Source organism: Triturus cristatus, chromosome 9, assembly GCF_964204655.1.
Source record: "Triturus cristatus chromosome 9, aTriCri1.1, whole genome shotgun sequence".
NCBI classification, from domain to species: domain Eukaryota; kingdom Metazoa; phylum Chordata; class Amphibia; order Caudata; family Salamandridae; genus Triturus; species Triturus cristatus.
In genome coordinates this window covers 52,118,958-52,133,542 of record NC_140592.1, presented here as the reverse complement: position 1 = coordinate 52,133,542, position 14,585 = coordinate 52,118,958, and the positions used below count along the sequence as shown (strand labels likewise).

Here is a 14,585-nt window from a genome sequence, read left to right as displayed (position 1 = left end):
TAAGTGGCCGTGGTCTTTCTTTTGTAATACCCGTGGCGATATTACGCTTCAGGACTGGGCAATCGTGTACATGATGACCTAGTTGTTTACAATAGTTGCATGTCCCTTTTACAGGTCCTGCTAAATCGCCAGAATGTGTCGTACCCTTTTTATGTCCTTCAGCTGGAACTGTCTGGGAGACTAGCATTTTCATTTTCGTGTCTTTCATGCGTCTTTGTTCATGATCTTGTTCCTCTCTAATTCTATTGTGATGATACTGTAACATTTGTAACATTTGTGATGGAGTGTTACCTTGCCAGGTACTCTCGAATTTTAATACTCTATTCTTCACTTGGGGCAAGGAATTTTCAACTAATTTTGTCACAAACAGATGTGGGTATGATTCGCTACTTGCTTTTATGCCACTATTTATACCGAAACATTTTTCAAATCGTGCATAGAAATCACTAGTGTCTTCATCTTGCTTTTGTTTACAGGCTGAAATTGCACCCCAGTCTTCCTTTTTCGTGGTTAATAAACGTGGCAGTACCTGTACTAGTAAACCTGGCAGTGCTTTAGTTTTGTCCCCAAGCCCCGAACCTGGACCTCGGGCCTTTTCTTCATTTTCTAATGCTGTCCAATCTATCTTTTGGTCTCCCACCTCCCACTCTTTTTCCTTGAGTTTTTCATAAATGCCAGCAGGCATTAATACCTTTAATATTGTCATAATGTCGGGATAGGTATACTCTCCCATGAGTAACATATCTTTAATTTCTCGGTGGAAACCCGCTGGGTCTTTGTCATGACTGGGTACCACTTTCTTCATTTCTAACAATTCTATTTTTGATATGGGCGTATATACATATACACGTTTAAACTGATTGTCCTCGCCCTTTATTGGGTGCACTTCTCGTAAGGGATTCTGTCTGTCCATGTAATACGTGGTTCTTTCCTTAGTGGGCAGTGGGACATGTTCTGGGCATATAAAAAGAATGTACTGCTTTCTTGATTCTAGTCTTTCCTTAATCAACTTAATACCTGAACCTCTCCATTTACTCGTGAGTAATTCAGTCAATATATCAGGTAGGGGACCAGGATCTGAATGTTGGCTTTTATATAGTATAAGAAGTTGTTGAATCATATAAATCCCAGCTAAACGCTGTTCATCTGGGGTGAGATTCAAAAATGTGTGTGCTACTGTATTATCACCATACATTTCGGGACTGTCAATCCAATGAACGGCTGACCTAGCTAATTCTTGTTCATCCATAGAATCGAGAAAATGATAACCCCTTCGTTCTCGCAGTAATTTGTCAGTGGCTTGGAATGAGTGCTCGGGGAATCTCATATTTATTATAGGTGTTTGGAAATTCCTGTTATTATCTGGACATATCGGACGTATCGGGTCAGTGAAATATCTAGTACTATTACAAGATCTTCCTCTACCTACATAGGCTATGGTTTCTGACTGTCCTGTGGACGGTCCTGATCCTTCTTCCTCCTCGTTTTGTTCAAACTGGTCTACCGTTAATCTTTCTTCGTGTAGGCGTTCTATTTCTTTACGGATCTTTCTGCACATGGCTATTATACATTTTTGCCTATCATGTCTCCCTTCTGATATATTCTGGCTCCATCTGGTAAGAGTTTGCATTATTTCCGGATCTACCCCCGGTCGGTCTTGATTTCTGATTACGCAATTTATGAGGAAACGTAACAGTTCCCCCTGTATTTCCACTTTCTGGTATTCCATAGCTCTGTTAATACATTCAGAATCTCGCCCTGTTTGGACATAATGATATATATTATCTAGATGCATAGTCATTCCTGGTAACTTCCCTAAATACACCGCGGCTCGTCTGATACGTAATGATGCCAGGATCATTTCGTCCTCCTTGCCGGGCACAGGGTCATATCTACAATCTACTAGAAGTTCCTTAAGCGTGCGGGCATTTATGAGTTTGGGGGTACGTGGATGTGCTGACTCTTGAAAAGTAAGTTTATTTATTCTAGGTGGCGTAGAAAAGATATTGGTAGCACCTCCGGTAGCCCCGTCTGGGGTATCGGGTGTGAAAGGATTCGTTGAACGTGATACAGCAACTATAGGTGTGGATACAGCTATAGAAGTAGCTGTAGGGACAGATGCAGAAACAGATGTGCTTGCCGGAACTTGTGTCAGAACTTGTTGCTGTAGGGAGACGGGTACTGGATCTTGGCGTTGAACCTCCCTGGCAGGCGGTCTATGTGGGGCGGGTTTAGCATACTCGGGAGCTGCGTCATCTAAATATGAGGAAAGAAAAACATCTTCTGCGGTTCTAGGATGCCCCTTAGGATGGACCTTTATTGGAAATAATGGGGTTGGCAAGTCTTTTGGTATCCCTGGAGTAGCCTTAGGTAATCCTTCAGCCAGAAGGGGATACATACCATTCATAAGGGCATTTCTTTGTCTGTCTACTTGTTCTGATTTCACTCGTGCACCTTCTTTAATTAATAGATTTTCTCGGACTTCATTTGAATTCTCTTTACTCTTCTCTTCCTGTCTACGTGCTTTTTCTGTACGTCTATACGATTCTTTACGCCATAATTCAATGGCGTCTTTCTGTGATTGTCTAGCTTTCTTTTTCCATAATTCTTCCTCTACTTTCACGATGCACTCTGCATCCCAGGTCCCAGCTGCGGGCCACCTCTGACTTTCTGGTAATTCCTTAGTGTAGTCTACCCATAAATCGAGAAACAATATGGCGTCTAGGCCATGTTTATGATACATGAAGTACCCTGGAGTGTCCCTAGGAGGAATGGGAACAGCTTCTTCGAGTACCCCTTTTCTAGTTGTGATCTGTTTTAGTTTCGAAAAGAGTGGCATATTGAGAACTGGTCTGCTACTTGATCTTGAACAAACTTAATACAATAAAACACAATAATGAACAGTCATTCATACCACAATATGCAGGACGTATCAATACATTTAACATTTAACATTTAAAAAATGAGCAGCGGTGCTGATGACGATGATCTAAGAAAAACTTAATCACTAAAACATAATACTCGACATTAACTGACTTATTCTGAATTTATATACTTGATATACTAGATATACTGCTAAACAGTACAGATACACTGCTGAAACAGTGCAGACCGGATTTGTGTACCCAAACCCGTCTGGACCGGCACAACTTATGTGCATGCCAGAACGCCTCCCCAGTAATGGTACTCACCGGGTAGCTCGGAAAAAGGAAGGCCTCGGAAATCGATCTGAACTGAACTTGAACCGGACTGGACTCGACTTGAACACTTCGGACACTGGACTCGACTTGGGACTTCGGAAACTGGTGGGCCTCTGTATACCTCGGATCTTGCTCTCTCTCAGCTAGGCTCTGGTCGGGATACTTCGCACTTCTCACCGCCTCGTCTGGGTGTTGATCGCAGCCTCAGTCGCCCCCGCTTGACCGGAGGGAGATACAGGAAATCCTGCTGGTACGCGTTGTTGTCCGTCCAGCTGTGGCAGGAGACCGGGCCTGCAACGCACCGCCGGCGCGTGAGATGAGAAAGTGTCCCTGTTCGGGCGCCATTTATGTGGTAAATAATTTAATTACCGGGACTTAATTTGATACAGAAACATAATGAAATAGCTCAGTAAATAAGAGGCAGAATCCGTGGTATTAGAGGTTCGGAATGGGCTTTATTCCAGAGGTCGATTATAATCGGTTGCTCCAGGTTCCATCACCACGAAGGTTCAGGAAGTGAAGTACATACGTTATTGACAATCAATTACTTTTATACAATAAGCATTACAGTAAAGCAAATACAAGAGGCGTAACAATTGATAGTGGAGATAATATATTCATACGTGGCAAAGATAGGCGTAACTGGGTGTGTTTAAGAAACGTCATCAGATGTGATGTCATAAGAGGGTGGTTACATGAAAGAATTTCGCAATGTCAGCAGAAATACTTGGCAGAAATGCGCGCGCAGCAGCATGACGTGTAATTGACGTGCAACTAGGGGGTGAAGGGGACTTGACATTTAGCTCTACATGTGGCGACAAATGTCTGGAGGGTCAAGTCAACCTAATCCCAAATCATATCTAACATCCTATGTTTAAAGAACTAAGTTATCCAAAAGAGAGGTCTCTTCGAGTGGAATCTTATTCTATACTGACTATACTGACTGTTAGTGCGTGTACAAGCGTCTAAGTGTCTACACTAGATGCGAGGGGGTAGGAATATTCCATAGTAACAGGGCTATGAATTACTTGCATAAAGACAGTGAAGCCGGGCCTTTGCTTGGTAGCTGGCAGAATGTTTACTTAAGCTACTAGACAGGAATGCGTTGGGCAGGGAGCGGAGCAGATAATTTCCGAAGGTGAAATACAGTTCTTGGCAGGCAGCAAGCTGATGTCAGGCATCGTGAGCCGCACAGAGGATGAGACAAAGTTCATGGTCACAGATGCAGGCTCGGACTGGAGCTTCAGAGACAGAAAGCAAGAAAAGCTTGATGACAGAATCAGGGCCTACTTGCCTGGACTGTAAAATGGCATAAGTGAACCATATAAAGGCGGTGGCCTTTCGTATTTAGGAATGGAATATCCGGCCCATTCATGGCGGATCTGAAAGAGGACATGTTAACGGTGGACGCACATGTATTTGCGTCTTCATAACTGGAACTGGAGGGGACATACATGTACTTGTAACATGCACATAGAACCGTTGGGGTCCAAGATAGGGGACATAACTGACCAGAAAAATCCATATTTCCACAAAAGGACAAAAAAAGAACCCCAGAAGGAGGAAAGGGCCCCAGCAAGCCCCCCGCAACCTCCAAACACCACGGGGCAAAGTGTCAACAACTGGAGTCCGGTGCAGCCACAGGTGCAAAACGTTACCAAAGCAGTCCAGCGCCAAGTTCACGGTTCCATTCCTACTCCGGCGAACCTTCTCCGCTCTCCGTCATCCGCCCCTCTGGCTCCCGACTCTTGGGCAGGGCATCCAGCCACTCTCCCACCGCCTCCGGCCGGTCGAAGAAGTGTGAGCGACCATCTAGCTCGACTCGCAGCCTAGCCGGGAAGAGCATCGCATACTTGAAGTCCATGTCTCTCAAGCGCCGTTTGATGGCCGAGAAACCCATCCGTTGCTTTTGAACCGCTTGCGTAAAGTCTGGGTAAAAGCTAACATTAGAGTTCTCAAATCGTAATGGCCCAGCCACCCTCGACGCCTGCAGGATAGCGTCTCTATCCCGAAAATTAAAAAGTCGGGCAATGATCGGCCGCGGGGGGGCACCCACCTTAGGCGTACCCCCTGGAACCCTGTGGGCCCGTTCCACGGCGAAGAACTTGCTCAGCCCTTTGGGTGCTAGATGAGTCACCACTAGATCCTCCACAAAGAGGTCCACAGCAGACTCCTCCGATCGTTCGGGCACGCCGATAATGCGGACGTTGTTCCGCCTGGCCCTGCCTTCAGAGTCTTCGAGGCGACGCTCAGTCAGGTCACTAGCGAGTTGCAACCTCCGCACCGTCGTCTGCAAAGCGGCCACATCCACCGTTAGGCTCGACGCCGCTTGGGCCAACGAGTCGACCCGGTCGTTGGTTTTCGACAGGTCCGCTCTGACCAAGGTGACATCAATCAGCACCGAGTCCAATTTGTTGGCCAGAGTATCCAGTTGCTGGTTCACAGTCACCTTCATCTCCTCGATGGCCCCCATGACATCCAGCAGAGTCAATTCGGGTGATGCGCCCGAGGCCTCCTTGGGCGGCTCAGGCGATTTACGTGATCCGCTCGGGGATCCCTTTGGCTGCGCATAGCGGTCCATATTGTTGGCCTGAGAATAGGCTCCCCTCCGGGTAGATTTGGGTTTCAGCTTGTCGCCATCCACTCTTGTCGTCATCGTTGGCGATCAGCAAGGTCAGCACCCTCCAGCACCCGGAGGAAGGCCCGAGGATCCGGGCCGCTAGCTGAAGTCCAGGCTTGGCACTCCGCACTCAGCGCAGCTCTCCCGATGTCTCCTCAACAGTTTCAGTCGGTCAACTCGAAACCGAAAGTGAAAGTACGAGTTCCGGGGCAGGCCCAGCCTGGCATGCCGCTGTTGTTCACTTTGCAGCCGGGCACCTCACCAACCCGAGTCCGGGACCAAAGCCGGAGAAGGCCGCAAACTTCAGATCGCCAAAAAACCCGTTCCCGGAGTCCAATTTCGATTTGGAAAACGAGTGGCAACTTAGCGCAAGATCATAAACAAAAGCCCGTCGAAAAAATCAGGATTATGACAGGATAGACGTGGGAGGTTGCGGAGGCCCTCGGGAGCCACAAGCCTACGCGGCCATCTTGGTTGCGCGCTAGGCTCCTCCTCTCGACACTGCACATACTTGATGGTGGTGAAAAGATCCAGTCATGGTCTTCCCACTTTTGGAAGATGCCCTGTTCCACCTTTGGGTGCAACCAACATTTGTGATCGGCTAGGTGTCACCTGCAGATCGCGTCCCTCCTGACGTTAATGATCCCACCAGGTGGTTCACAATCAGGGAGAGGCCCTGACGCGCCACCCAGCTCCAGAGAATGTTTTGCAACAGGGCCCAGGACCCTACCCCACCCTCCTTGTTGCAAGATCACATGGCAGTGATGTTGTTTGTGAGAACATGTGCCAGTCCTTCCTAGATGGATGGCTGGAAGGCCTACAACACTAGACTGATGGCCTGTAACTCTAACAGATTTGTATGGAGTCAGGCTTCTGCTGAAGACCAGAGCTCTCTGATCTCCACCTCTCCCAAATTGCCCCCAACCCAGCAGTGACACATCCTTCACCACCATCGAAACTGGGTGGAGAAGAGAAAGGAGTCTGTCACTGGCCAGGGTGCTATAGAGTAGCCACCAATGCAGGTCTTTTGCAGTCTTCTCCAAAACCTGGATGATGTCCGCCAGGTTACCTTGGAGCTGAGCCCACCGAGACTTGGGATCTCACTATAGAACCTGCATATGTCATCTGGTAAAGTGGACGGGCAGGATGCATGAGGCCAACAGGCCAAGAAGTCTCAAAGCTGCTCTCACCGAGATCCAGGACTGAGGCTGAAACATCGGGACCATAGCCCAAATGGACTGAAAGGCCCTGAACTGCACCCTGTCCGGAACAGCTCCTATAAAGGAAAGCCTCTGCAAAGGAGTCAGTTGAGACATTGGCCCATTGATCGAGATCCCCAACTATGTCAAGAGGTTCGTCATCATCTGGAGGTGGTCTGCGACTGACTGTGGCAAGCCCACCTTCAACAGCCAGTCGTTGAGAAATGGAAAAACTGGTATTTTCAACCTACGGAGTTGGACAATGATCACTGCCATCACTTTTGTGAAGATCTGAGGGGTGCTGGTAAGCCCGAAGGAGAGCAGGGCAAACTGAAAATGCTCCTATCTGAGCTTGAAAAGCAGGTACTGTCTGTGGGACAGCAGTACAGAACATGTAAGTATGCGTCCTCCAAGCCCAAAGTGAACCTCCAGTTGCTCCGATCAAGGGCAGACAGAGCTTGCACCAGTTTGAGCATTTTGAATTTGTCCTTCCACAGGAATCTATTCAGAGAGCAAAGATCTAAAATAGGACGAAGACCTCCAGCCTTCTTAGGCATGAGGAAATAATGGAAGTAACACCCTGTCCCTGTCCCTGAAGTTGCAACCTGACAGGAGAGCTCACACCTATTACAGTAAAGTGGATAGGTGCTCCTTGGAGAGATGCTCTGATGTGGACAGAAGCTGCTGTGGGCCAGAAAGAAATGAAAGGACCTAGCCTTGTTGAACGATATGGAGGACCCAACAGTCAGATGTGGTGGACTGCCACCCTGGGAGAAAATGTTGAATCCTGTCTTCCACAGGGTGGTTGTGCCCAGTTATGGGCAAACTAAAGCAGCTTAGAGGCTGATGCCGCAGGGGATGAGTACTGATATCGGTGCCCCTGGAGACCTCATGTTGCTGCCTGATCCTCGTCCCCGGCCATGAAAGGGCTGAGGTTTCATGGAGATAACGGTCTTGTTGACAATTGGCATTGACCAACCTCAAGGCCAGGCTGGCCAAAGAGAACCTTTGTTTTACGAACACTTCAATCTTTTTCGACTCCCTGTCTGTGTGTTCATGGGGAACGCATTAGGATTCATTTTGTTAATGAAAGCTTGGACCACTAAATTCTCAGGTGTAGGGTGCTGTGGAAGAAAATCAGACTTGGCAGGTGCCTGTCTGTGGCATCTAGACACCTACTACTTCACTGAAGGACAAGAGCAAAGTTTAGACCAAGCGCCCATAAGGGTGTCAGTTAGGACTTCTATGAATGGCAGAAGGGGCTCAGAAGAAGATGTACCAGGCTGAGGAATGTCAGTAAGCACATTTGTTTTAACCTCAACAGAAGGAGGTTGTTATTCTAGGGTCTACGCTGATAACGACAGCAAAGAAAGCATCTCTTCCATTGGCTGTCCAAGTGGGGGAAACTAACTCTGTAACAAGGGAACTATTTAGTCCACTGGACTCCTGTAAATCCATATACAGACTGTCATCATCATAATGTGAAAATAAATCATCCTCATCATCTCCATTGTGATCTGCAAGTGGTGGCAAACTCTGGTAAGAGACAGAACCAAAAAGCTGGTGGAGCAACTGAGAATGGCTCAGTGGTAGCTGGAGTGTTTTGTCTGAATCTGATTGTATGGGGACTGGGGGTGTGAGCACCACCTCATTTGAGATCGACGCATACTTGACTCTGGGTCAAACATCTGAGTTGGCAGAGGACCCACCTCCAATGCTAGAGACTTTGGGATCGGCGCTGGAAAGAAAATGGAGTATGTGCAAAACCCAAGGTAGGTTCGAGTGGCTCACACTACGCCGAGGGCTGACCCACTGGTGGTAACCCAACTAGAGCCCCCTAATGTGGATATATGGAGCCCAAAGGCGCACATGAGGGAGCTGAAAGAGTGCCAGAAATACACAGCATGGCTTCCCTAAGGGCCTCAACCTGCTGCAATGTCACAAATGCTTGGGAAACTCAGGCATATCAATATCAGTTGTGGAATTTGCTCCTAAATCAGGGATCAAGAGAGTGGCACCTTGATGCCTTCGCAGCTTCTCTTTGGATAGAGAGCATCAGGATTACATCAAGTCCCGCTTTACCATCTTGTGTTTCTGCTTCGACTTACACTTTGACTTAGTGAATGATCTGAAGAGACCTGTCCGAGGAACGACTTCGAGAGCAGAAACAGGTTTGCGCCCTCATTGGCTCATTAGTAAGTAACAACACCTCAAACTGGGACTACAGATACATCTGAGGGCGGAATCTCCAACATACTCATTACTCATTACACCATAATACATAAAGATTCCCCTGTCACAAACTGAATGTGTGTAGGCCTGATGTATTACATTCAGGCATTATTACGACCTTGGCGGTCGGACGGCCAGGCAGCAGCGTCGGCGGTCGGGAGAACGCCACCAAGCCGGGGACATCTCGACCGCCACATTTGGCGTTTGAGACTGGTGGTGTGCCGGTAGCGCTTCTTGCGGCGGCAGCATGCTTTGGCTCACAGAGAGAGCCTGAAGGCAATGCCGCAGTGCTGCAGTGCCTGCACTGTCGTGCGTGCACTGTTGCCATGCACCATGTTGGGATTGGCACACAGTGCGTGCACAACACTGCAGGTATGGGGGGCACAACATGTACCCCCAGTCACAATGCCCAATGGGCTAAGACGGAAATGAATGGGCTGGAATTTCCTTCCCTCTGAAGGGTGGGGTGGATAAAATAGACCCTGAGGGGCTACTAAAAAATGAGGAATTACTGGGAGAATCTGTAATTCTGAGTCAAATTCCCTGATCATTTTTAATTTCTCCCATCCTGTCACACAGCTATTTTCACCAGCTGTTAAGAAACCTGATGGGGCAAGCAACCGGTGTTAAAGGCTCCATCAGAATTAAGAGGCTGCTCATAATGAGGTCCTACCTGTATTAATCTACTAGCTCAATGGCAAATCTTTGATGAGCTCACAAGCTCAATGGCCTTACAAAAATCCACAGTCAACTTATTCTATGTTTTTGCCAGGATTTCTACAGGTTGCCCAGGAACAGTCACAAGACAACTGTTTATTGGTATTACCACAGATCACACACATTTTCACATGCTTATCAATCTCTTTGTTCATACAAGCTTGTCTGGACACAGAGCTGGAGGTATGGCTTCCCATTTAAGACTCCGTGAGAGTAAGGGAGCAATATTCCATACCCTGTCCTAACTGTCTAGCCAGGGCCGGCTATAGGGCAGTGAGACGGGTGTGGCCGCACTGGGCGCTGACCTGGGGGAAGGGGGGGCACTGTGTTTAGCAATACCTTATAATTGGAGAAATGAGGGCACCTTTGCCCGGTGGCTGTAAGAGAATCCGAGGAGGCAGTCATGGGTGTGGGGGTGCCAAAAATGATTGTCGCACAGGGGGCCGCCAGTGCTAAAGCCGGCCCTGTGTCTAGCTCAAGGAAGGAAAGGCTAGCTGTCTTTGAAGAGTATCTGTATTGTTTGGAGCGAGGCTTCGCATGTGTGCAGAACACCCTATGTGACATTGCCCTGACAACGAACTACATTTCCCTCCAAGCCATAAACATGCACAGTTTGGAGACGCTGCTGCCATTTTTGATACCTGGGTATTACTTCCATTTTTGCCCACAGCATCTTTCCCAGGCAATCGTGATACAATATTGCTGCAGCTGGACCGCGCTAAGCTGATATAGGATTTCCTATGCAAACAACAGTTGCTTTCTATGGGTCATTGGGTATTCGGAGAAGTATTTTGAATGTAGAGTTGTGTGGTGAAAATGAGCTTTAAATCGATTTGTACATGCAATGTAAAGTTTACTAAAGACTGTAGGATTGTCATATTACACTAGACATTTATCCTGTGCCTCTACAGGACATATTCTTAAGTTAGTACTATGCTAGGCATGCTATGTAAATATGTAAATCATAAGTTATCAGAGTTCTATTATTGTTAATAAGAGTTGCTTACATAAAAATGACATTTTATTAATGTTTGCTAATTATCTTACTTTGAAGCAACAACTATAACCCGTCTTGCACAGAGTGCATAGTGACGAAACTTGAACCAGTTATCCTACTCATCGAGAGAAGGGAAACGTCCATTACAATGCAAGCATTACATCGCAATGCCTTTACAACGCAACCTTTACAACGCAGGTGCCTTTATATCGCATGCCATTACAATGCATGTCATTACAACACATACTATTGCAACGCATGCCATTACAACGCATGCCATAACAACGCATTATAAGGTTAGTAATGGAGAATTTTAAGTTTTAGGGGGGTATGGTTTTGGGGTAGTTGGGAATCGTAAATTCTACCCCTACACTATCCAACACTTTCCCTACTGTTGCACTCACTGGAGTGGGAATAGTAATTTGTACCCCTACGCTATCCATCACTTTCCCTACTGTTGCACTCACTGGAGTGGGAATAGTAATTTTTACCCCTACGCTATCCAACACTTTCCCTACTGCACTCACTGGAGGGGTAATTGCAATTTTCACCCCTACGCTATCCAACACTTACCCTACTATTGCACTAAAAGTATTATGCGTTGTAATGGCATGCGTTCTAATGGAATGCGTTGTAATGGAAGAATTTGAAGTTTTAGGGTGGGTATCGGTTTTGGGGTAATTGGGAATAGTAATTTTTACCCCTTCACTATCCAACACTTTCCCTACAGTTCACTCACTGGAGCGGGAATAGTAATTTGTACCCCTACGCTATCCAACACTTTCCCTACTGTTGCAACCACTGGAGCGGGAATAGTAATTTTTACCCCTACGCTATCCAACACTTTCCCTACTGTTGCACTCACTGGAAGGGGAATAGTAATTTTTCCCCCAACGCTATCCCACACTTTCCCTACTGTTGCACTCACTAGAGGGGGAATAGTAATTTTTACCCTACGCTATCCAACACTTTCCCTACTGTTGCATTCACTGGAGGGGGAATTGTAATTTTTACCCCTACGCTAACCAACACTTACCCTACTGTTGCACTAAAAGTATTATGTGTTGTAATGGTATGTGTTGTAGTGGAATGCGTGGTAATGGAAGAATTTTAAGTTTTAGGATGGGTATGGGTTTTGGGGTAATTGGTAATAGTAATTTTTACCCCTACGCTATCCAACACTTTCCCTACAGTTGCACTTACTGGAGCGGGAATAGTAATTTCTACCCCTACGCTATCCAACACTATCCCTACTGTTGCACCCACTGGAGCGGGAATAGTCATTTTTACCCCTACACTATCCCACACTTTCCCTACTGTTACACTCACTGGAGGGGGAATAGTAATGTTTACCCCTACGCTATCCAACACTTACCCTACTGCTGCACTAAAAGTATTATGCGTTGTAATGGTATGCGTTGTAATGAAATGTGTTGTAATGGTATGTGTTTTAATGGTAGTTTTAAAAAATGTGTTGTAATGGTATGCGTTGTAAAATCATGTGATGTAGTGGTAGTTATGTTGTAAAAACTGCAATGTAAAAGCATGCCTTGTAATTGTTTGCGTTGGAACGTCATATATTCCGAGAGAAGTATTGATGAATATATATTTAAATTACTAATCTCTTGTATGTTTAGTATCAGGAATTACAAGTTCTCCATTAAAGGCCAGAACGTTGGTTACATAGAGATATTGCTAAGGCTATCCATGTACTGATATAGTTCGATGCAAGACGTTCATGGCAAGTTACTAAAGATATCTCTTTGCCTTTAGACAACCCATTATGTCCTGCAGATATCAAAACTTAGCTGAAATGACAAGTCACAGTGGTGAGGTGTGGTGTCTTTGTTTTTTCTCTTATCCTTTTCCCCTTTCCCCATTTCTACAACTAGCTCTCAAATGTTTGTGCCTATGTACATCGGTGGAAGCGGTGAGGGATGGAAGAGTGCATAGCTACTTTGGATAAAGAGCATAAGGTTAGTGATTTCTGACAAAGAATACCAAAATTTAACCCAGATTCTGTGCTTCGTCAAATTCTGACCAAAATTACTGTCATGCCCTCATTGTGTCATCCGCTTTCTCAGTCCTCCGAGTAGTGAAAATCAGTCACTTCGCAGAAAAGTACATTTTTTATTGACAATCTGCCTTTAATTTTGACTAAATGACTGCACCCAAATTTCTAATACTCTATTGTTGGGCGACCCTCCTATCACAAATCTTTTAGCCATTTGTAGTTCCTTGTACATGCCCACACTTGCCATCCAATGCTCTTTAGAAGCTAGTCCTACCGATCCATCATCAACCTCTGACACTAAGCAATAGTCATCCACTGCTTCCTCCTCTTGCTTATCCTTAAGATTCATAGATACTTGGGAGAATCTACCTTTGTGTTCTTGCCTTAATTCCTAAAATCATTATGAAGCTGATATTGCAACAATTTAGGCGCCAGCCTGATAGTTTCAATATGTTACACTTCTCCCGTGAGAATATGCTTTAATAGTTTATGATAAATCTCCTTCCTTAGCTATGTTCTTTACCAGCAAAAGCCTTGAACTTTTCCATCATGTAAGAACACATAAGAAGTTCTTTTTCATTGATGTAGTAAAGTCTTTCAGCCACTTGAGACATAAACAATGGTGTGTTCTCTCTCTCACTCGGTAAAGGACCGCAGGTTAATAATATGCAACCTTTTAAACATTCCAGAACAACCCTTGTTGGACTTGGCCCTCTCTGCAGTGTCATTCCCAAATGTTTTGCCTTCACCCTCCTGTTTTCTGAACCAGTTTTTGTTGGCTGTTCGAACTCTGTGTACTTTTCTGCTGCTAACCAGGGCTAAAGTGTTTGTGCTCTCTCCTTTAAACATGGTAAAAATGGCTTACACCCAATTGGCACCCTTAATTTACTTGTAAGATTCTAGTAAAGTGCTACTATGTGTACCCAGGGCCTGTAAATTAAATTCTCGTAGTTGGCATGCAGCACTGAAGCCTGGGTATACATTGTTAAACTGCCATTTCGACCGGGCAAAATAAACCTTTTGCCAGGTCTAAACCTACCTTTTTACTACATATAAGTTATCCCTAGGGTATGCCCTACAAAGCCCAGAGTATAATGTATTTAAAAAGTTGGACAGGTACTTTTAAGTTTTACATGTGGGGGCGTGGCAAAGATGGCGGCCGAGGCGTAGGGTAATTAGCAGTGGCTGCTCCTCCACCAAGGCGGAGGAGCTTCACCCCACTGCTTTTAGACCAGTGAAAAGGGGTAAAATAAAATGATAAAAACAAGGTTATTAACGTTTTATTTTTGGTTGCTGTGGGCTGGGTTGGGGTGGGGCTGTTGGCTCAGGGTGGGAGGAGGAGTGGATTATGCACACTAAGTGCTCATGACTGCTTGGCTGCCGTTTTGGCCAGCCAAGCAGTCATGTGCACTTTTCATAGTCCTCACCAGGCTGTAATGGACAGCCTGGTAGAAAATATGCACAGGCTCCCTGTCCTGATCTGAGCACCGATCCATGATGCTGAGACCAACCACAACATTGCATTGCAGTGTTGTGATTGGCTCAGGGGAGCCTGTGTGCCCGGGACCTCCTACAGCTTCTTCCGGACTGGACTCGGGAAGAGCAG

General features: G+C 46.1%; 1 long non-coding RNA gene across 1 annotated transcript in view; it reads left to right on the top strand.

The window, feature by feature from the left end:
- LOC146797379 (uncharacterized) overlaps positions 1 to 14,585 on the top strand; it is a 124,787-nt gene that overhangs the window by 61,235 nt on the left and 48,967 nt on the right. Inside the window, exon 2 of the long non-coding RNA XR_014968481.1 lies at positions 12,858 to 12,941. This is a non-coding gene — a long non-coding RNA (uncharacterized LOC146797379). The remainder of the gene's footprint in view (positions 1 to 12,857; positions 12,942 to 14,585) is intronic.